Below are 7,078 nucleotides of genomic sequence, written 5' to 3'. Positions count from 1 at the left end.
AGAGAATTTACAATGAAAATGGGAGGCTAAGCCTCACATGGAAAGAGTATGAGTAAACAATTGAGTAACAAAATAAAATAGTAAAAAAGATACTATGAACAACTAAAATAATATATCTTATTTTTAAAGTCTATATCCACAATATTATTTCAAAAATTAATATGTTTGATTGACTAATAATATCATATAGAGCTAAGCCAAGTGCATATAAACTAGCTTATATATATTATATTTATATAAAATAAGCAGAGAGATATCCTTTGAGCCTAAGAGGGTGAGGAAATGATTCGAGATTCTTGATCTGTCTCATTTTTACTTCCATTTCTTCTCTACAATTTTCATGATTTTAATTATAATCATATTAATCTATTTCTATTTTATTTTCTGACAGGTAACAACGTTTTTTTTAAATGGAAAATGTTTACATTGAAAATTGCTGCCACTATAGAAAGCCTCTCGGCTTAATAAAGAGCAAGTTTGCGAGCCTCTCATTTAAAGTTTAGATTTGAATTGTGTTTAGTGCCAATTAAAATATTCTAATTACACCGTTTCTTTTTAAAGTCTAGATTTCAAAATTTTACACCTCTTTTATAGACAAGTTCAAATCACTCGTGCAGGCACGATGCTATAGCAGTTCAGGTCTGCATTAAATTCTGTGCGCGAAGGCACAGAGATGCAAATTTAATAGCAAATAAGAGGAGAGAATCAGAAATACAAATATTACTGCGACAGCAAATATGATAGCAAATAGATACTCTATTCTTTTGACAAAAGCAAAAATAAAAACGACTATAGCCCCGCTTATTTAAATGATTAGTTTACACCAACGAACAGACAGTAGTTTTTAATAAACATGAACAGAACATGCTGCCGTGAAAACCATGTGCAGAGGTATGTCGAAAGATTCCTCCTTGTTGGGATCGTAGGGAAATAACTTAAGATTGTTACAACTGATTGAAACGTGGGAAATAGAGTTGGGGATATTTCTCCTTTTCAATAGGCGATGTGAACAGAAAACTAACGTTCTTCATAGACAGCAATTTTAGTTATATAAGTATCTGCAAAGTTACTTGCTAGAACATAGGAGAAGAAAATAATTCAAACCGACAAATATGAAAAATATAACTAAGCGATCTTTTAATTTGTTTACAAACTCTCTTCTATCTACCCGTAAAACGTGATGTTGGATGCCTAACTCTCTTCTATATACCCTTCCATGAGGATCGAAATAAAAGGACAACCCTTTCCAATTTCAGGCAGCAATCAAATCTTAGTCTCTTGTTGTTGTCTGCAAGTATCTAAGGGATAATGGCAGAAGAGCTCTGCAACCAAGTGAAAGGCACACTCTGTGTCACAGGAGCTGCTGGTTTCATTAGGTCATGGCTTACAATGCGATTCCTTGAGCTCGGTTATGTTGTGAGAGCAACTGTCAGAGACCCAGGTTTCTTTTATTCAGACCAACTTCTTTGTGTATTTAAAATTATATTGTGTTAAACCATTTTCATAATTGTTAGCAACTTATTATTTAAAGAAACACGATCCTTCAGCTTCAACTAGTTTAAATGCAACAGTTGTACAAGTTTTAATGATTTCTTTTATATAATATACTAATGCCTCGCTCTCTAACAGCCATCCTTATTAATACATTGCAATTCTAACCTTATTTCGCTTGTTTTCATTAGTTGATTCCTACTGAAGATATTAATTGTAAGGTCTCGTGACTTCTTATGGATTTCTAATACATCCAGTGTATTTCTTGTTACGTGTAAATATATAGGAAATCCAGTGAAGACTAGTCATTTGTTGAAATTACCTGGTGCCAATGAGAGACTAACCCTTTGGAAGGCAGACTTGGATGATGAAGGCAGCTTTGACAATGCAATTGATGGTTGTGATGGTGTTTTCCACGTTGCAACTGCATTGGATTTTGAGTCCCAAGATCCTGAGGTTTGATTTTGGGAACTTTAGATTTTCTATCTTACTAATATTATATTTTCGAGTGTTAAAATTGTGTGAACATTGTGACAGAATGAGGTAATCCAGCCAACAGTTAACGGGGTATTGAATGTAATGAGATCTATTGCCAAGGCCAAGTCAGTGAAAGAGTCGTCTTCACCTCATCCGCTGGGGCAGTGAATTTCACGGATGATTGTAGGACACCAGGCAAAATTTATGACAAAACATGCTGGAGCAACGTTGAGCTATGCCGGAGCACCAAAATGACTGGATGGGTACCGATCATGACACTACTTCATTTTTTCTACACTGTCTACACAAAAAGAAAAATTAAGTTAATAGACATGTGGTGTTTTATTTTTTAATGTACAGATGTACTTTGTGTCCAAAACACTAGCAGAAAGAGCTGCGTGTGAGTTTGCAGAGAAAAACAATATGGATCTAATTACAGTTATACCAACATTGGTTGTTGGGCCCTTTATAATGCAAAGCATGCCTCCCAGTTTGGTTACAGCACTGGCGCATCTAACAAGGATGTACCAATCATTTCTAAACCTTCTATGTCAGTAAATGTCTGATCCGTACATTCTGTGTTTGAATTTTAAGACGTAACACAGCTAAAGTGATACGGTAGCGATTATACTAATCTGATGAAATGGGAATTGTATACCTTGCAGAAAATGAACCACATTACAGCATATTAAGACAAGTGCAGCTGGTTCACTTGGATGATCTCTGCATGTCACTTATTTTCCTCTATGAACATCCCCAGGCAAAGGGCAGATATATCTCTTCCTCACATGATGTCACCATCGTTCAGCTTGCTGACAAATATCCACATTACAATATTCCAACCAAGTAAGCGAAAATAAACTACCTTTAAAAATATTGACGTCAAATGATGAAATTATAATGGAAAACGTTAATAAAACATGATTGGTGTTTACAGGTTGTTATCCATATAGTTTACAGAGAGTTTTAATTATAAGTTTTAATTATATTAATTAATTAGAAAGAGAGAGATTAGTCCTCAAGAAAAATCAAACTTTCTCTCTCTTTCATTTTTTCTATCTCCACGTACTCAAACCTTGTAGAGAGAAGTACAGGTTTGAGTTTGGGTTTTCTCACTCAATTTTTCTCTCTCCACGTACTAGCCATACTCTCTCTCCCCGTACTCAAACTTTTTAACCTAATTCAAACCCAAACTCTTATTTTCAAGAGAATGGAATGCCATTCATAGTGCAGGAGAAGAAAATGGTTAATGAGTGCATTCATAACACATGCAGGCTGCATCATTTTGATAGGATTGCTCAAATCAATGATCTATCGTAATTAATGTTTTCAAGACATTCATGAAGCAAAGTTGTTGATAATACCATTATCACAACATATTTGACTGAACTGGAAAGCCAAATAAATTCTATTGTTACACAATCCTATTGTTGTAATTCCCACGACAAAGATGATCAATAGGTTGCACTCAAGGAAGGATAGAATGCCCATGAAGAAGTTGAGGGTATACCAATGATGTATAAAATAGAAAATCTGGAATAGTGATGGCAGATTGTACACAAAGATATCTCCTTAGGCTACGTTGCATATCAACCTACCACCTTGATTGATATATTCGCAACCTTTAAATTTCCTCACAAATACACGGGTTTCAAATACGCCAAAGAGCCAAAGCGTGGACTATTTTTGAAAATCAGAGGATACACACGAACCTTTTGATAGAATGTTTCTATCTTCACCCACAAAATGAAGGAGATGTCTCACACTATAGGCATAATGGGAGATTCAAATTTCAATATGTATCTCATCATACATCCCCAACCCGTGGCATTCAAAAATGTGGTAGATACAAATTCCAAGGTGCATGACCTGTTTGGCAATTATCCTTGATCTCTCTAGCCACCATAGCTAATAGAAGCATAGACATAGCATGTGAATTGTTTGGCACAATGGTATATGCAAGCAATATGATCGGTGAGAGCATAGACCAAAACAGCAGCAACAGCTAATGTAAAGCTGAGTCTCCAACTCCATGGTCCCTTGGAGTCACCACGAAGAAGAAGAATGATTATTTGCCCATTGTCTAAGAACCATATCATATGTAGTTTCTCCCTCTCAATGCACACCAATGTTTGGTGTCTCTAGCCTTGATTCCAATTTGTGACATTCACTTGGCAAAGATCATAAGGCATGATGACTATTTGATGGAACACTCCTCCTAGTCCATAGTCACATAGCATGTTAGAAAATTGGCAAAGTACATTTGCAATAAGTTCAACATTCCAAATACATAAAGCTCATTGTGACAGGTTAAGAGAAAAAAATTTGTCCAAATGCTCTCCACATGGTTTCATAGAAAAACTTCCATGCTGCTATTAGTTCAAAGAGATGGTCAAATGAGTAGCATGTCGTTCCACCATGACTTGGAGTTCTAAATGAAAGAGGAGTCAAGCATGGGACAGTGGTAATAGTATGCCAAATGTTTGAAGAAATGCCAATAATATCATGTGATGGCAGACTCAGTGTCCATAGCAACAACTTTAAAAGAAGGGTTCAGTCATCTATTATAGTTGAAAGTGTCATAGTTGACATGTAATCAAAATATAGAATCATATGGGAGAACACACACACAGTCAATATGCATAGCATAGACATGACCTTTAGTATCGATAGAGGTATCATCTTTCCTACTCGAGTCATAGTGGAAGCACTCAAATGATGTTTAGGGAGCCGTTGGAATACCTTTATAAAGAACCACATTTGTAAAAGCTCAAGAAAGTAATTATCATGCTCAGTGTTTGATCAAATTATACCACACAGCAAGTATTTAAATGAGTTCATCCAATATGATTAATGTCATGGAAGGATACCTCTGTGAAATCAGCATTTTGGTCTTTCTTTGGAGGAAAAAACTAACTATGTCACTTATTGTGACTAAAGATAAGATCTTAGCTTTCCTTATGTTTAGGTTAGCTTTTAGAGGTCAAAATCTGCATGAGTTAGAGTTAGAGTTAGTTTTCAAATTCATCCCAATTGTACAAATGCTAACTTTTTAGGTAGTTACGAACCCAAAAAGTTGGTTAGTCTAGATTGGCTATAAATTCCTAAATCTCAATGTAATAAAGGACTTTTTGGACTTGGATATAGGGAACAGTTATGCTATAATAACAAAGCAATTTTTAGAAAGTGTGTACAATTGTTGTTTTTATAATCAGTTATTTCTTACTTTCTTGGTGCAAAGAAATAAAGGAAGTACATTTGGTGTTCTCTTTCTAAGAGTCTGAATTGTTGAGGTGTTGATTCATTTATGAGTATTTTCATGGTATAGTGTGAGTATTCATGAATGGTCGAATTAGCATCATGTTGGTGAAAGTTCTCAAGCGTAGTCCTTGATTGCTCTCATTAATAGTTACATCATTTTTTTAAACATTGAAGGCATGTGGTGCATTCATTGTCAATAGTTTTCTTTTCTAGTTTCTAAGTTCTATTTATCTTGATTGAAAACTCACATATTTTATCTTACAAGGGAGATGCCCCTCTAAACATAGAGGAAGGCCAGATATCAAAGGCCTATTCAACTGTTGTGAACAGTTTGCCACACATTCCATTGGGAAAATTCCACCATGACAAATCTGTTTACCAACACAGGTTTAAAGATGTAGATGAATCTTTGCCACCAATTGCATATTCATCAAAGAAGCTCGTTGACATGGGATTCAAGTTCAAGTGCACCATAGATGACATTTTTGATGGGGCTATTCAATGTTGTGTGGAGAATGGACTCTTGCCAAAAATCGGAACTGAGGCACCAGGCATCATCCTCAATCAGGATTAGCTTCCCTTATTTCTTATGAGATGTTTTGGTTTGTAATAAAACACTTGATCCGAAGTAGGCTAATGAGCGTAGTGTTCAAGAATGAGGTGAAGGGGATTTTATGTTGCTTGAAATGTTTTTTAATATTATCTTATTGAAATATCAATTAATATAAATTTTCATCATATTATATTATTTCAGTAAAAGCTTTCTCTTAGTTATTAGAAATCATACTAATATTATTAAACTGTAGATAATAATCCAATTGTAATAGTCATGCTAAAACTATAGTTTATTTTAGGAAGAACTAAATTAGTTTATAATATTTTTAGTAAGCTTTTATAAAAGGGCCTGTGTGGTAATGGGAATACAAGTGGAATAGGCTTATGTAAATTCTTAAAATTTTGAATTCTTCGCTTGGATGCACCAAATCAGAATCGGAATACATATTCCTATTCTAGTTTTATTTATTTTAGAAAACATAAATATTTGGGTCCGCAAATTCCCCATCAAATTCTGGCTGAACCAAACAGAGAATAGGAATACGTACCCCCATTTTCTATTCCAGAATAAGTATTCCAAAATAGTTATTCCTATTCCCCTATTCCCCTATCTAATTATAGGTTTTAGAAGCTTCTTATTAGCTATATATAGAAATTTTACATTTTTAGAAGTTGCGATATCTATAAATAATCATTTTATTGTTTTTTTTATGTGGAACAAAAAATTAACCTTTATAGTAAGAGGAATCATAATGTAATGGATATTGAATAAATAAAATATTTTTTTCTATTAAATTCATTTTTTGTGTTCTATATAGGGATTTTCTTTTACAAATTGGCATTAGAGTTGTCCTAGGTCTAGCTCCTACACAACATAGTCAATGATCATGAGTGGTGTTTTTAGACTCATCTTGGTGTGTTTGTAAGATGGGATTACGGATTTATCTCATTTAAATAAGTTATCTATACATTTGTAGAATGCATCTATTAAGATTGTTGATCAACATCTCAAGATCTTAGCCTATAAATATTGAAGTTATTAGTTTTTCTTAATATACTTAGAGGAGTACAAAGGATGAGAATGAAGAATTGCAAAGATTGCAAAGGAAAGAGATGAATATGATATATCTCATTGTCATAGTACTTATCCATGTGAGAAGAGATTGAAGATGAGAACTTAAGAGATGACGTTGTCCACATTGGAAATGTGGTCTACATATGACATTTTTTTATTAATGAGGTAGACAATGTTACAACAAATACACCATGAAATGACAGTTTTGGACAACTAATT

The 7,078-nt window shown here is 34.1% G+C and overlaps 1 pseudogene; it reads left to right on the top strand.

The window, feature by feature from the left end:
- The first annotated feature begins 1,308 nt into the window (after positions 1-1,308).
- On the top strand, positions 1,309-5,803 carry LOC149546689 (dihydroflavonol 4-reductase-like; annotated as a pseudogene).
- The last annotated feature ends 1,275 nt before the right edge of the window (positions 5,804-7,078 follow it).

The sequence above is a fragment of the Cupressus sempervirens genome, chromosome 7, assembly GCF_028749045.1.
Source record: "Cupressus sempervirens isolate cs-2001-9-10 chromosome 7, ASM2874904v1, whole genome shotgun sequence".
Lineage (NCBI taxonomy): Eukaryota > Viridiplantae > Streptophyta > Pinopsida > Cupressales > Cupressaceae > Cupressus > Cupressus sempervirens.
This window is presented reverse-complemented; position numbering and strand designations above follow the sequence as displayed.